Raw genomic sequence first — 18,415 nt, 5'->3', positions numbered from 1 at the left:
TACCCGATTACGTGGAATTATTTTAACTCACTCTAAATATTCGCGGAACCCCTAATCACATATAACAGAGTATAACATAACACTAAATAACCTCGTAGTTGATACAGTGTCGTTAAATAAGCAAGTGAAAAAGAAAAATTTAGTCCATCAACAGCTCTAATAAATAGAATAAAAAATTGTAAATTGGAAGTAATTGTTTTAACTGATCCCTATTAGACGGGTAAGAATATTTACATACCACATGACCAGGGAACGGATTTATATGGACTAAAAATATATGAAATATGTAAATATATATGTAGTTATTTTTACCAAAATATGGAATTAAATATGGATTTTTACCAAAATATGGAATTAAATATGGACTTAAAATTATAAAAAAATGACTATGTACGTTAAATATTGGTACATTTTAATCAAACTAAACAAAAAATATAATGGACGTACCTTATCTTCCAATGTAGTTTCAACAAAACACAATTTTTATTGTCTGTTACCATAACAATAGGTTACAAACATTTCTTTCAAGTGCTGAAAAGTGAATCTTCTTCTATTGTCTCTGAGGATAGATTTATACTGACTAAAAGAGCGTTCGACGTCACAAGAAGTAACTGGTACATAATTCAATTTCACAATGTCTGCTGGGGATAAGTCCAAGTTAATCTTCACTGTTGATTCACCACTCATCACAGCAACAACCTTTTGTAGTTCTTCATATCCAGGGTTTTTTGAAAGTACAGTGTCCACCTTAGCTCTTACTGCATCTGCAACTTTACCTCTACCACGATTCAGTTGTTCCACAGTACTATTTATAATTTCAAAACTTTCAGATAGTGAAAGGTGCCTATTTTGGAGACTTTTGAGCGTTTTTATGATGCATGAAAATGTATGCTGAATGTGAGCTAAGTCATTCTTCACACTTATGTCACAGGTAACTGTTTTCGCAGTATCAATTGAGACTGCATCTTCAGAGTCCAATGCAAGGAGAACATTGTTAATAGAGTCTATATGTTCGGCATAATATTCAACTGCTTCTAGCCATGTACCCCATCTAGTTAAAATTGGCTTTGGTGGCAATGGAATTTCAGGGTACATTTCTTTCAACACGTTAACTCTACTGGGAGCTTTGAGAAATACTTTTTTCACTGATGAAATCAACAAATCTACTTTAGGGAAATTGTCTCTGACCACTTCTGCCATACGATGAAATGCATGCGCCACACAAGTAAAATGAGTCAATTTAGGATATACAACAGATAATGCTTGTCCAGCTTTGACCATATAAGGGGCAGCATCGCTAATAAAGAATAACACATTATCGTACATAATACCCTTTGGCCACAGGATACCCATAGCTTCGTTGAACAGTTTAACTATAGTTTTGTTATTGCACTTTTCTAGAACATCACAATGTAAAAGAATTCGTTCAGAATATTGTTCACTTAACAAACCGATAACTACATTACCAACAAGTCTACCTTCTTTGTCGGGAGTCTCATCAATGGAAACCCAAATTGAACTATCTTTAATTTCATCTCTTATCTTCTGTATTGTCTCATCGTAGATGGATGGAGCATACGTCTTCCTAAGTGTTGACTCATCCGGGATTGTATGTTGAGTATATTTTTCAAGGAATTCCCTGAAGACCTTATTCTTTAGTTTGTAGAGAGGAATATCAGCAGAGATGAGAGAACGGCACAGGTCGATGTTAAACTCAGATCTTACATTCGATGTTGTTGGTTGTGTTAAAAACAATTGTCTCTGCTTGGAATTTAGTTGTTTGTTGGCCTGATGTTTACTAGTTGTAATGTGTTGTTGCACCAGGAACTTTTGTGTAGATGATACTGCACACTGACACAAATTACAAAATAATATTTTATTGTCAGTTGATAAACCATCTTCTTTAAATTCTGAAATGTAACTTGTTAGTTTTGATTTTAAATTGACTGAATGACGTACTTTTGGCATATTTACCGTCTTTATAGTATGATTTACAAAACTGAACCTATGTGTACTCTGACTGGCATTTAACTGTTGAGCTGCACAACTGAAGTCTGTTAAAAATTTTAAATTAAATTAATACAGTTTTGTAACTTACTTTCCCATTGTTGATAGGACTGCTAATTTTCAAATAACTCTGATGTTAAAGGGATTACTGAACATGTGTTTAAATCTCTATTGTTGAAATGTATTTTTAAAAGTTAATGGAATTTTGTTTTGTTTTATTGTTAAACCTAATATAATATGGACTGTTTTATATGAAATATGGAAAATATATGGAAATTAACGAAAATATGTACTAAACTCTAAAATATGGAAAAATATGGAAAATAAAAGTAGGATTTTTCAACCCTACACATTGTGAAACATAAAGATAATGCAAAATATAAATTATATTAGCTTTATAAGTAAATATGTATTTACATATAAATCCTTTCCCTGCACATGACTATGTGATGAATCCCAGGATTTATTTTCTTTTTGAAATTACAAGTAAATACGAAATGTTACATTAATTAATAATACACCGAAACTTCCGGTTTTAAGGCTCACCCAGCAGCAATTTATTATCAATCATTGTAATATTGGAGTAGCTGAGTCAAACAAACCATGGTACAGTATGAAATTCAGTTAGGCGAACAAGCCTCTAGGCGTAACCTTTTCATGTAAAGATTGTAATGATTCGGAATGAATTGTTGCTTCTTGCCGTATCGTCATGATTAAAGGCGTGAAATATTGACAAAACAGAGCTTAGTCTTCAAACAGAACGAGTTGAACTAACAGCTCATTCCATTCACAGCTGATGTACGTTATTCCGCTGCTCTGCATGTGAAGTTGCTACACTTCATGAAAGTGACGTGTGTTCCAATCAATGATTGATTGCTGATATTAACAACCTCCCCCAATCCCTCAGTTTCCATGGAAAAATCCCAATTTGTGAACATTGTTCTGTTTCCCACGCTATAAATTTAACTTTCATTCCTACCATGAATTATTTTGTCATTGAAAATAAAGCAACTAAATGTTTATGTATCCATCCATTATTCATCCAGGCCAACAGGTCCAGCAAGAATCATTACTACTATCCGAGGTATTGGCGACAACTTTAAAATGTTCACAAATCAAGTTTGAAGGCAATAATAGCTAGTTTTCGTAATAACGGATCTAATCGACGATTTCAGTGAACATTTTAAACATAACTACAAATTACTTCAGATACTTAAAATATTGGGTTGATACAAAAGTTCGCAGCGTTTTTCTCGCTGTGACAGATTCTTATTTAAGAAGTACAGAAGACAGAAATAAATGAGTAATAGGCTATATTCTCCTACATCATCTATGACGTCGAATCGGCCTAGATAGCGTAGCGTAGCGTAGTGTTTAAATGCGACAGGCTCATGTCAGTAGATTTACTGGCATGTAAAAGAACTCCTGCGGGACAAAATTCCGGCACACTGGCGACGCTGATATAATCTCTGCAGTTGCGAGAGTCGTTAAATGAAGCATTATTTAATTTAATTTCTATGACGTCGACCTGCGTGGCGCAGGCGGTATAGCGCTCGCCTTCTATGTCAGACGTTGTGGGTTCGATCCCGGCCCAGATAGATGGCATTCATGTGTACTTAAATGCGATGGGCTCATGTCACTAGATTCAGTGGCATGTAGAAGAACTACTTAGGGACATAATTCCGGCACTTCAGCGACGCTGATGTAACCTCGGCAGTTGCGAGCGTCGTTAAATAAAGCATGATTTATATTTTTTTTTTATCTATGACTCTTTGCCATCGATGGAATAGTTTCTCGATTCTGCGTCTGAAGAAATGTGATGGGTTGGAGTTAAGAAGTCGTCAAGCCAAGTTTGTAAAGCATCTTCGTTATCAAGGGAGTTCCCTTGAAGATTGTTGGATAGAGAACGACAAAGGTGGAAGTCTGAGGGTTCAAGATCGGGAGAATATGGGGGATATGGAATGACCTCCCAACCGAACTTCTAGATAGCTGCTTTCGTCATGTTACCGGAGCGCGGGCATGCATTATCGTGTTGCAGCAGCACTTGATGCAATCTTCCCGGTAGTTTTTCTTCAATTGCGATCGCAAGGCTTGTCACTTGATGACAATAAATTTCTGCACTTATACTTACATTTGTAATACACGACACTTCCTTTATCCCACCAGACGCAAAACATTAACTGGATGGATGGACATTAATTTTTTGTATGAGGTGTTTGTTGAAACTACAGAACCATTTTCTCGAAATGCTTTCGCCTATGGCATTCTCCCCGTACACAGAACAAATGTTTCGAGCCACCTCCGCTGCCTTTGCTCCTCTATTAAACTCAAACAGAATAATATATCGGAAGTATTCGACCTTTTTCACTTGGCACTCCATCTTCTTTAGTCCACAAATACAGGGTTGTTTCCGATCTCTGATAACGAATTTGATTGACTTCATGTGCATCAGGAATTACACCGACAGCTGAACTGTGGCGCGAGGTGACAGACCAGTAGTGAGTGATCTCATAGAATGCACGGCGACTCACAGAAGATATTCCCAAGAAAATTGAGTCTTTTTAGGAGGGGTACATAACAACCCTTTCCGATGCCAAGTACAGTTAAGTGAAAATAAAAGAAGCCTGCAATAAACAAGGTTTCGTTATGTGTACTTAATAAGATTGGTAAAGCTTGAAGGAATTAATTTGTATCGTCTCGTGGGATGCAGCGACTTGTGACGGGAGGGGGGGGGTGGATTTGTTTGCTTTTTCCACTCTGGAATTAATCCCATCCGAGCTTTGCCAGTCTTATTAGATACACACAAGATGTCTTTCTTGGAAATAACGAAACCACGTCTTTTGCAGGTACTTGGCATCGTAAAGGGTTGTTACGTACCCCTCCCAAAAAGACTCTATTTTCTTGGGCATTGCTACTGTGATACACCGTGCACTCTGATTATGAAATCACTCACTACTGGTCTGTCACCTCTCGCCGCAATTCACCTGTCGGTGTGATTCCTGACGCACATGACGTCATTCAAATTCGTTATCAGAGATCGGAAAAACCCTTAGAACAAACTTTCTTTAAATCAACAAAATTCAAAGAATATTTACAAGTACAACACACCAAATTACAAATGACAAGCAATAAACAATTTTCTAACAATGCAGTGTTTTGATGAACAATTCTGCTACGAACTTATACATCAACTTAATATAATTTCAGTTTTAACTATAATAGCAGTGACAGTTTTTCACTTGGTTATTTAACGACAATTGATCAAGTTCACAGATCTCTAATACTAATTCCATTTGAATTACTGTTAGTGAGATTGAATTTTTGCTAGGGAAATTCAAGGATTCGCCATGGAATAATCCGATAATAGTTCTAGAGCAGAGTAAGACCTCGAAAAACACTCGACCAAAGAGTGGGCCGAAGCGGGATTTTAATCCATGCTCGGGTGCAGCCTTAATATGAGTTCAGTCCACACCTGTGGAGTAACGGCTAGCGCATCTGGCCGCGAAACCAGGTGGCCCGGGTTCGATTCCCGGTTGGGGCAAGTTACCTGGTTGAGGTTTTTTCCGGGGTTTTCCCTCAACCCAATATGAGCAAATGCTGGGTAACTTTCGGTGCTGGACCCCGGACTCATTTCACCGGCATTATCACCTTCATCTCATTCAGACGCTAAATAACCTAAGATGTTGATAAAGCGTCGTAAAATAACCTACTAAAAAAATATGAGTTCACTTGGCTACCATTAATTCATTATGTGCGTGTATCTAATGCCTTGTATGATTCGGGTTCCGCATATTGCGGATAGATGGCAGCAATGTGACCCATTTTCAGTTTATATACCACTTCGGCGGGCCACACTGTACATGATGTGTAGACCTTATTTGTGAAGAGTTATTTCGTGTACTAGGGTGAGAGTATGTTTAAGTGTTAGTGCAAGTGTAGTGTAGGGAATGGGTGAGGATAATGATGAAGGTGAGGAAGGGGAAACCGGCACGTATCCTACTCCTGTCGAATAGTACCAAGGAGCCGCCAGACTTAATGTCCCCGTCCGACGGACGAATCACTATCAACTGTAACATATGCCTTCTCTTTATATGCACTGCGGAGAGATTTGGGATTTAACGCAGGCATAATGGTGCACAATTTAGTGATTAGAAGTTGTGTATCGCCATCTCTCCTAGTCCCGAGGTACAAATTTTACATGAAAATCTCTGACCCTGCCGAGAATCGAACGGGCCGGCTAGTCTGGAGGCAGACGCGGTACAATAAAACTAACTCTGCGGAATCTATTAGATCATTATAATATCGCATAATTTAGTTCATTTAACCCTTGCACATTCATCAAGAGTACTTATAAGCCTGACATTATTTTGTAATTATTATTTATTTAATATGTTTGTATTATTTTACTCAACTTGTGCTTGCATAATTATGTAAATCTTTGAATGTTCTTTAAATATCAGACTGCAATTATTAACTTGAAACATTCTATAAGCTTCTTTTCTTTCTGGCTGAGTGTAATAGAAGGTCTCATGGCCTTAACTCCACCAGAATAAATATATATTTATATTGTTTCTTATGGCGGTGGCGATGATGAAAGTACTGGTAATGTGGTTGGTATGTACAGTACGATTATTTAGCCCTGACAGTCGCCGGAGATGTGTGCCTGGGTTAGGCGAGCCAAGGGCTATTTGGGTTAGTGACTCGGTTGTCTTCGCAGCGATCGGATGTCATGCGTGCGGTAGAGCGGCATGTTTCTAGTACAATCAAGCTGTACTGCATTCCTTTATAGATCGCTCGCCCGTATCTCTACTCCGGAGCTCTCCCCACTACTACTATTACTTCCCCTCTTTCGCGTCGCTGAGCTATCATGACTAAATAATCGGTCTGTATATTAAGGTAAGTAATACTGAAATTTTGTGCAGCCTAATAAATTTAACTTTGCCAAAAAATAATTCGATATATAAATATTCCTTCCTTTCGCCCTCCTTCCCTTCCTTCCTTTCTTCCTTCCTTTCTTCTTTCCTTTCTTCCTTCCTTCCTTTCTTCCTTCCTTCCTTTCTTTCTTTGCCAAGTCACCTCCTGCCTTCATATCGACTTACAAATATGCTGTATATGAAGCTCAAAAGCCTAAAGGAAGTCAGTTAATGATTGGCGATTGCCGCATCAGTAAGCTTCTATAGCATTTTGTCATTCATTTTTGCTGCAGTTTGCAGGTGGAAAGTCCAGTCCTGCAGTGAATTGGATTATGTTCTGTTCAATATTCCCACCGCATCTGATCACCAGTTACTGTGAGCTAGGTGTATCCTTTTTCCATGTGACGTTCAAATTGATACCAAGTTACATCCAGTACTGAATTCGCAGTCAACAATAGAGTACGTCATTCTAATTTGTGAGGAACTTAACCAAGTTCTGAAGTATATTCCCAATCGCTCTCAAACTCGCTGTAAATTACAAACATTACAATCTGTATTTAAAACAATCTTTACACAATGAAATTAGTCCTAACTTAGCAGCAATGAGTTATTAGTGTTGAATAAGTTACTTGCTTCTCATACCGGGAAACAAAACTCTCTATAGTGAACATTTGATTTTTACTGTAATGTTCGTAAATTACAAATTAAAATACATGATCTAGCCTACATGTAATGGCACAAGAAACTTTCAGCGTTGATAATGTTTGCCAGCACGGAGCTTTATCCGGTCAATTTGTACATTGCAGTACAAACAAAGGAACTGTGCACTTGAAAGAAATAAGATATAAATAGGTGCTTCTTTCGAAAGTTTATACCGTGGAATATTTTTCAATTCGAACTCCATGGGCGATTTGAAAATAACCTAACGAAAATTCACTCTGAAGCTGCTCTCGGCTGTGGTCGAAATTCCAATTTGGATGATTACATAGCTGTTTTTTTCTAGAGAATGTCTTCAACTGTAAGGCAAATGTCACGTAATTCTATGGGCAATCATCTCACCAAAGTACTATCTCGTTATCGCAAATTACATTGGTGATATAGAAAACCACGAAGTTCACATAGCGTACTTAAATTAATAACCAATATAAGATCAAAGGGGTTATCTTCAATATTAGAAACGATGTTAGCATTGTCATGAAGGAATTTGACAACATTTTTTTTTTCGAAAATACATAGTGACTTACGATATTTCACGTTTTTTTTTTCTTTATAAAATCGTAGGTCTCATCACAGTCTACTAGGAGCTTTCAGAAAATAATAAATTTCTCGTCAAATTTATTGACGATCAAAGTTTCGAAATGAATCGGGAGTGAGCACTTTCCTTAAGTGAACTGTAAGTCACGTAGGTATCGCATTTGTAAACTAGTATGTGTCGTTAATAATAGTGATTGATATTGAGCAATACGATATAGGCCGCGCCACCGTTTTTGGCATGTGAAATAAGAAACCTTAAGTTCGAGTGTCTTAACTTTATAGCAGTCTATGAGCGATAAAGGTGACAACTGATCGGCAGATTGCTGATGTGACGTGTATTGACGTGTATTTAGGAGGAGGTACCGTTCTCAGCTGCAGTGACAACAGAAACTCACTGACTGGACACTGTACTCAAGGACACACCGCAGGAAAGTTAAGTGCGAGTATCTAATTTTTGCCGCAGTCTGGGCAGCAAGACTGACAACTGTGGTTGGCAGATTGCTGACGTGACGTGTATAGGAGGTGGTACCATTCTCAGCTACACTACCAACAGACGCTAGCAGACTGTACACTGCATTGTACTGAAGGACACACGCCAGAAACGCTGGTGTCAGCAATACATATTTTCGCTAGGTATGAATTTCGTGTTGTGATTACTTTCCCTCATGTAAAATAATCTGGTGACCAAATTTATTTCCAGTTACGTATGAAAAGATTACAGGTGCAATGTTCTCTTTAAAAAAAATACAAATGACAATTGCCATCAACAATTTCATGACTATCGTCCTCTAGAATAAATCGCTGATCGATTTCCTGGAGTGAAGAATCGCAATTAATGATTAGGGTTACTATAATCAAATAAAATATCTGCGGAAAATTGAAATTAAACGACCTATTCTCATAACTTATAATGGAGGTCCTCACACTGCACAACGCACTCCTGTTCTGCTTCAACGTTTTGAGTGAGAATTACTCGAGCACTCACCGTACAGACCAGATCTGGTTCCCAGCAGTTATCACCTATTTATGCACTTATGACGAAGCTAATGGTGTTTCGTGAACAACGAGAGCCTGAAGCTGTTTTTCATTGGCGAGAAATTTTTTTCTGATGGAGACATTGTAAACCTCAAATTATGTTACGGCTTATAGTCTATAACTGCGTTCCATAATGTCTGACATGAAAAGGAAACAATGACGATAGAGAATGGGAGAAAGATAATTATTGCTACTCAACCAATAGCAGAGGTCGCATTCCAGGCGTATCTTGAAGCTGCCGGAAGTAGAACTCTTCAGACCGCCCACCTTCAAAACAAGTGTGGGAATGACCTCTCTCATTGGTTGAGAAGCAATTATCTTTCTCCTCTGCCGGCATTGTTTACTTTGCCTGCCAGACATTATGGAACGCAGTTATCATAGTGATTGACGAGGAAAGTATATAAGTAATTGGGTTTGTAAATCTTAGCTATATTAAACCTATACGGCAAATTACAAACATTAATCATTTACCTTATCTGATAAACGTTATATGTTGTAGCTAAAGTGTAAAAATCAATGTTAACACATGCGCAGTGGGTGTCACTTCCAGTCAAACGGTCGCTACTGGTTAAGATATGTCGCGAAACGTGTGCAATTCAATCAACAAATAATATTTTCACATACCGTCAATGTGTGGTCCAGATGTAAAATACTGAGACCATTCAGCATTCATAAAGTAGAATATGCAATAGTGGCTGGGCTGCGTACTTCATTTAGTTTACCTGTAAAGAAATAATAAAATTAATAATAATAATAATAATAATAATAATAATAATAATAATAATAATAATAATAATAATAACATTTATAATAATAATAATAATAATAATAATAATATTAATAATAATAATAATATTAATAATAATAATAATAATATTAATAATAATAATAATAATAATAATATTAATAATAATAATAATTTGTCGAAAATAAATTAAACGGGATTCATATTACTGTTGCTCATTGATATGAAGCATTACATTATCATCATTAAGGGTACACAAAATTTGGCTATATGCATAATGTCATTACTGGGGCATTCCATGTCAAATCAACACAAAAAAGTGGACTTTTCAACCCGACCACCTCAGATTTTCATTAAATTTGGTAGGATGGTAAAGAACCTTAAGTTAAGTAATTATGTAAAATTTTAGCCCTCAATAATGCACGATATCCCTACAGCAATTCTGTAAATACGAGAAAAAATGTAAAAATGTCACATACTATGTCAACAAAAATAATTCATAACTTCTCTTCTAATTGAGGTAGAATCTTAAACTTGGGCTTATTTTAAAGCTAAGGGATCATACGTTTCAATAAAAATAGGTTTGCATCAAAGTAATGAATTCTTTATTGAATAGTCACGTGAAACACATTTTAACATTGAATATCTATAAATGCGGGACATAAATTATTTCGCGAAAAATGTATGTTATAGAGGTAAGAGTATTCTCCTCTTGGTGTAAGTTTCATTTTGGAAAAGTTTCAGGAATATCAGTAAAAAAATATATCAATGTATTGGTTTATAGCACTTAACTCCGTCTTACACCAACACTGCATGCGCACGAATTCCTACTTGTCTGATAAGCTGCGTCATCGATCTGTCAGGCCGTCATGAGTGGCAGTTTATACAGTCTTCAATTTATAAGAAACGTGCAATCTGTTTCAAGTGCAGTGTCGTTAGTTTTCGTAGTATGTGGTAGTTTTGTGCGATGTAATGGAGTCGCGTTTTAAGTTATAGGCCTATGTTTGCTGCAATCCCTTCGAGAAATCAGGGCACTGCAATTAGAGGAAAAATTTAAGAAGTTTTATATCGTGGATGCTTAATGTATTTCCTGATTTAAAACAGGAACAAAAGGTGTGCGCTATGTGTCGCAAAGAAATAAAAATATAATATGATGCTATTACGTAGAATCCTCATAATGACTCTAGTAATGAAGAATACGTCGACTCTACAGCAAATGTAAGTTCATTAAATACAAGTCTTTTTGACCAAGGTGTGTTCCTTATTAAACAAGAAAGGCTACAACAAGAGAAATATAAGAGACAGAAATTTGAAAATATTGTAAAAGACAAAGTCTTCGATATAAAGATGCCGAGGAACCAGGACCTTTCTGATTCTGAAATTTTGTCTCAGTTGCAGGAAAATTTTCAAAATTCAGGTAAAAGTGAGAAAATCACCATTTTAACACTACTACCTAAAAGCTGCAGCGTAAATAATATAAAAAAGAGTTTCTTTCAGCTTTCGAATACATAATTCGGAAAGCCAAAGTCCTGACCTGGAAAACCCTTGCTCGCGGCTGTTGCCGGTAAAGTTAAAGAATTCTGTTGTTCTGACGGGATAAGCAGAATGATGCCTGGTAAGAAATATTTGTTGTGATTAAAGAATCAGGGAGTAAATCACATGAGCAGAAATTAATTATATGCAGTGTTTAAAAATTCTAACCCTGACCAAGAAATTGTATTCTAGCTGGAGTTAGTGGACTATACTGTCTGTCTGTGTCTGTGTCCTATCAGAATGTAAAACTTATGCCGGAAGCAATTTATTAAAGTTTCAGGTCTACGTGGATTTCAAGAAAATTTTTCTTTATACTTTCCAACTTAACATTTCTTGGCTACTATGGTGTGCAATCCTCCTCATATAAATTGCTTGTTCAGGAAATGTACAAAATGTCCTGAACCATTCAAAATAAGAGAGGGTTTAGAGAAATGTTTCGTATAAAACTGCAGTGAATCAGTGACCTACAAGCAGTGGATGACGACTGACCGATCAACGCTTGAGGCTATAATGAAACCCACAGACAAATTTTTCGACTGTCTCTTGGAGAAACTTGGTGATTTACTGACTCACTCATTTATATCATCTGAACAAAGTAAGTTTCTACGTGATATGAAATCATTTCTACAGCCATGCCTGCTTGTTGTGTTATGCGACTTCGCTGAAAACTATTATTTCGTAATCCAAGATGAAATTCAGTCATATCACAGGACTAATGTGCAGACAACCATTCATACTTTCGTAATATATCATAACGAATCGTCATCCGATACAGTCTCTATTAAAAATCTGGTAATAATTTCACACTACCCGAAATATGACACTACAGCTGTACATCTGTTTAAAAAATATCTAATGGAGTCATTAAAACAAACATCTGTAATTCACCACAAAAATTATGTATTTCTCCGATGGATTCTCTGCTCAGTATAAAAATATAAAAACATTTCCTGAACCTCACATTACATGAAGAAGATTTTGGATTTCCAACAGAATTGCATTATTTTTGCATATCGCATGGCAAAAGAGCATGCGACGTTGTAGGTGGGACACTTAAAAGGTTTGCGGCTTGTGCTAGTTTGCAGAGACCATCCGATAAACAAATAACTACACCTAGGGAATTGTACGACTGGACAAGGCATCATCTCCCAAACATTAATACCATTTATGTGACTAAAAAGGCTATACTGAAGAGGAAAAAATGCTTGCTCTTCGATTTGCAAAATCCACCGCAGTGCCTGGAACACAAGTTTCATACAGTCTTGCCTGCTGTTAATGATGGGTATTATACTTGCTAAGCAGTTTTAAAATGCAGTTGAAACAACGCAGCATCCTGTCTGGAAAGATGATCAGGCTATTTCATCTCAGCAATGAAAGGTAAGCATTTCTTACAGAACTTCAGATTTAACAAAATCCATGTGACAATAATTTATTTCAGGTAATAATTTAAAAAATTCGAATTATGTACTACATGTTAAATTACATAGCGACATTCAAGAATATGATCAAATATAATTAAATACAACGAATGTGTGGGACATAATTATCGCGACTTATACGGTTAGCTTACGCTTGCTGTGACATAATAATTTTTATCTTTATAACCTATGAAGATTTCAAGTTCAAACTTATCAGTTCATTATATCACTAATTGAGGCGTACTATATATTTTTTTCATTAAAATAGAACCCCCGCATTTTTAAATATGAATATATGGAAATTGTTTCACCATGTTTTTTTAGTGTAATTGAATACATGCAGGAAACAATATAAGTAATAAAAACTATCACATATTAAGAATGTATCACCCAATTTTTGTAAATTTATCTGGAGACGTTGTTGAGATATATAATTTTAATTTAAGCGGCGTGCTTACAAAAATGTGATTTTTCTTCATGTTTGAAACGCCACTGACAGAACACGAAAAGCACAGGACATATGAAACTCGGCAGTTTTAGTTAGCGCGGCAGGTCAAACAAACCCTCAAATTTTGAAAGAAATCTGAGTCGGTCGGGTTGAGTGCCTTGTTGATTTGATATGGAATGACCCTATTACAACTACCACATTCATCTTCACAGCCATTTTTATTCACAGTTCAATCACCTGCTAAATATGCCTACGTTTGAAATTTTGAATATTCTGCACTATGTGAAAAGTACTGCTATTATTGGACTAAACAATATGCAAAAGAAATATCTGTAGGTCTATGCCGAAAATTGGTAGTGTGCCTAAAATTAGCACACAATAGCCCTAATCAAAATAAGTGATATGCAAAAAAAGCAACATCAGGAAAACAGCAACTTGTCATAAAACTAGCAATATATAAAAAAAATTAACGTTTCTTCAACTTAATACGATTCTCAGACAATACTGGAATGACTTAAATAACAAGATTTTATTGCTCCAAAATTTCACAGATATGTAAATTTGTTATTCCACTCAAAATGTCTTACAATTTGGCTAAGTTTTGTTACATATTTCTGGAAATCTGACAAAACGTTCCTCAGTTTCAGCTCCATCAATTTATTGGAACACTATTGTCTTTGATATTGTACTCTTTGTTGATATCGTAATTGAGTGGATTTTTATCATTATTATTTTCGCATAATCTGGTATTTCTATGTTACTAAATTAATCTTCCACCTTAAGTTGTAATACTGCCATAGAAGTCACATTAATAGATTCCTTCGCCTCCAAAAACAACATCGCAATGGTTTATTGTTATTCATTAGCATGCCACTTCGAATAGTTTCAAGTGAAACATAGGCCGAGACTTTTACATATTTTGTTAAAATAGGCCTATGTAAGTATATAGGCCTACGGACACTGTGCACTTCCTTAGGGTCAAATGGGTGTAGAAGTAATTCCCTCCAGTATTAAGATAATAGTCGCAAAAGTGTAGTAGTCTATCGAAACCAGCTGCGAAGAAACAATGTTACAAATCGAGGCAAGTGTAAGAGGAGTGTCCAATCTGAAGGGTCGTAGGGTTGTGACCGTGACATACGCAACATCGGGTCCAGTGTCACACACATCAAGAACACTGAACGACTCGCACACATAACACGGCAGTAGGCTACACCAATATCAACCTGTACAGTTGCGCTATGACCTCCCACAATATCGACAACAGTGTTGCTACGCCAGGCTATGTATCATTTGAAGGATCCAGATATTACAATTCATACTGAACGCTTTGCAGGATATTGATTGAGGTGCACTTGTTGTATGGTAGTGTTTCAAGAATTCAGTTGTGTGTATATTTTGCTAATTATTTATGTAAAATTTGGTAAATGTCCGAATCATACAAGTTAGTTGATTTAATAATAGCCATGTGTTTCGTAAATAATATAGGGCAAGGAGGCCCGTATCATTTATTTACAGCACATAAAATAAACCTGCGCCTTAACGAGAGAGAGCCATATTTATTTTTTATTTAGCTAATAATTGTAACATAAAATATAACATAAACAGAAAAAACTTTAGCTCACCCCTGAAAGAGTAGAACTCGTGCTCAGGGGCGGATTCCTGATTTTAAATTAAGAAGTATATAATATAATTTGTCTTATGTCTACAACGCAATAAGATTATATAAATTTAAATTTACAATTTTTCATTATTTATAAAATCCATACATAACTTTTTAAATTTAATACTTGGGCTATTAGAATTGACAATATTAGGATCTACTATGATTAAATACTGTAGCAGTGTTGCATTTTGGTTCAAACAATATTAAAGAATTCATTCCTTTTGTTTCATAACTATAAGAATACAATTAAAAATTATTTCGATTTTTATGTATGAACTTTATTAATACAGTATAATAAATTTGTCTTATTTTAAGAACATCGAAGTCTAAAAACAATTTGAGATGAAAAATCAGTAGGTTTATGAAGACATAATTTTAATTACTTTCTTCTGTAATAAATAAAGTGGATTAGAATTGGTTTTAAATAAGCTATCCCATCCTATAATTCCATACATAATTACCGACTGAAATAAAGTTAAGTATATTGTGCGTAATAAACTTATTGACAAGTAATTCCTCAATGAAACAAAATAATATATTATTTTACGTAATTTATTACAAAGATAATTAATGTGTTGATTCCATTTTAAATGATTACCAGCCTTGTTTCTCCACACAACACAATTCAATTATTGGGGTAGTAGAATTGGCTTTTTATGGCCCAAGTAAGCCAGGGTTCATTCCACTTCCTCTTTGATTTTACCCAGTCCATATGCTTGAATGAATATAAAATACTGGATGGTATGCATCACCCTATGATATGTTCTATAGGCTTTATTATTATTATTATTATTATTATTATTATTATTATTATTATTATTATTATTATTATTATTATTATTATTAATTAAAACATGCTTACATGTACAAAATATTAGTCATTCACTGACCTACATTACGCACTCTTTTCGTTACCAGTAAGATACATTTCAACCCTTCATTCTGACAGAAATTCTGCAGCTGCGAGCAATAATAGAGGCTATTAATTTTCTGCGGACATCACACCAGTTGTGATATCCTAGTGAACTTCATTTAAAATAGTACGTGCTCCGTTCTCCAATAATTGCCTAACACTACCACCACATCTGATTGCGTATGTATGGGGATGGGAGCGGTGTGAAACCGAAAAGGGAGTTTTAATTGTAGTGGTGTTTTTGAGTGGAAGAGGGTGTCTAGATTATCTGAACACAGAGCTTGTAACGATGTTTGCTTCTAAAATCGCCATCATCCCTTCTCCTCCTCGATTTCTCCTCCCTGGAATGTTGTAACATTTTAGCAAGATTAATAGCTACCCCTATGGCTATAACAATCCAGTTTTTTTTAGGAGTAGAGGTTTTTTTTTTCCTCCTTCGCCAGTTGCTGGAGCTAGATTTAAACGATGTTTATCTTAATAGGTTTGCCCTCTGTACACAGCCATGGTAGTAGTTTTGGGACGTGTGATATTTTGTGAAATTTTCCCAGTAGACAGAGAGAGATAGTAAAAGTTTTGGGCAATTTAAAATGTCAGTGGTGGTACTTAACGTCGCAGATAATGTATAGAAACAGTAACAGGTACAGGGAAAGAAAAATGAAGCAAGACAAAGCCAGATAGGTCTTGACAAACGCTCGTTTCAGATAAAAGCGGATATAATTAAATATTTAATCAATCTGAATTTATTTTTAAGTACGTTATCTTGTAGTTCCAATAAATTTCACATCCCCAGGAGTCCGCTATTCATTTGCTCAATGTTTAGTTTTAATCAATAACCGCTACTATATTCCTCTTTCGTGATTCAACTGTGAGAGTCCAACATTTTCTTCACTGAAACTTCACGATTCTCAGTCTCGAGTTCAGACCTTGCCCAAAGCAAGTGAACATTTCTGTAGAATGTACCTTGGATGTTGCAAATTTTTTCGATGTATCTTATTCATATTATTCATATTATTATTATTATTATTATTATTATTATTATTATTATTATTATTATTATTATTATTATTGCCATTATCATGTAAGTATTATTTATGTTCTTTATAACATAGATGGAATTCGAATTTCTAACTCAAGCTCCAATAATCTCAATAATCTCAGTTCTTTAGTCCAATCTAGAGTTTGTTCACAACATCTAAGAGAATGGTTGAGACAATGGAACCATTTTAATACATAAAGTCAGTAAGCACTTATAGTGGCTTTGCTTCAGCAAATACAAGGCAGCAGATTTTCCTTACTCGTCAGTGATATAGTAGCAGTAAAGTTAAAAAAAAATGTGTAGTATATAGTAAATTATATTATACAATAATATATTCTATAATTTCGTAGAAAACAATTTGTTTAATATCTATAGCCTATACTATACTGAATAATATTTATGGTTTTATTCTAATACTTCAATGCTATTACATAAGAAATTATATACATATTTTAATGGATGATATGATCAGATAAAGATTTCTTAGTTTTTATACAAAACAAGCATAATTTTATTGGAGAAAAAATAACGATGAATTATGATTGTTTTAATTAAGTGATTAGATTTACTTATCAAAAAAATATAGCCTACTATGCTAGCACGACATCCGAAAGAACAAAATAATGAGAAATACGACTCAATAGCATAATCTTCCATGCTGCTACATAATCGTTATCCTTGCTACGAATATAAAAACGAAAGAAAGAAAGAAAGAAAGAAAGAAATAAAGACAGAGAGAAAAGAGAGAAGGAAAGAAAGAAAGCAAGAAAGAGAGAGAGAAAAAGAGAGAAGGAAAGAAAGAAAGAAAGATTATTACTGTTATTAATATTACTATTACGCAATACCATAATTAAAACGAAAATATCAGGAATAAAGGTAAATCATGATGGAAATTATTAAGAAGAAATAAAAAGAATAAATAATAAAGGTAAATTTGCGATATCAGTATTAAATAGGGTTTTATGGAACAAATATTCACAAGAAAAGACAAATGAAGATCTACAATAGTATTATAAAAAGTCATTGCTTATGGAGAACTAGTATGGCCACTGAAGGAAAGAAAAAAATTGTGAAATTAATTGCTACAGAAATTGATTTTTGGCGTAGAGCAGATGGTACATCCTGGAAAGGTGTAATGATTATAAATACCATCATTAGGAAAACAATTTAATATATATATTACAATTTTGGACTATATTCGAATGAAAAGTTACAGACATGGCCACATAAATCAAACAAGCACACTGGAATGTGCAATGTTCAAGGAAAGAGCAGGAGAGGAAGATCAAAATCAGTGTTGGTAAAATAAATACATTCTATAAACTAAGCACAATTAATTCACCAAAACACACTAAAACTTCATAAACAGATCGAATTATTATTATTATTATTATTATTATTATTATTATTATTATTATTATTATTTGTAATAAAATTTAAATAGTATAGG

At 34.9% G+C, this 18,415-nt stretch overlaps 1 long non-coding RNA gene across 1 annotated transcript in view; it reads right to left on the bottom strand.

The window, feature by feature from the left end:
- Positions 1-9,926, bottom strand: part of LOC138702703 (uncharacterized) — a 279,688-nt gene extending 269,762 nt beyond the window's left edge. Inside the window, exon 1 of the long non-coding RNA XR_011332866.1 lies at positions 9,834-9,926. This is a non-coding gene — a long non-coding RNA (uncharacterized lncRNA). The remainder of the gene's footprint in view (positions 1-9,833) is intronic.
- Positions 9,927-18,415: the final 8,489 nt, after the last annotated feature.

This window comes from Periplaneta americana, chromosome 7 (genome assembly GCF_040183065.1).
Source record: "Periplaneta americana isolate PAMFEO1 chromosome 7, P.americana_PAMFEO1_priV1, whole genome shotgun sequence".
Classification (NCBI taxonomy): Eukaryota; Metazoa; Arthropoda; class Insecta; order Blattodea; family Blattidae; genus Periplaneta; species Periplaneta americana.
This window is presented reverse-complemented; position numbering and strand designations above follow the sequence as displayed.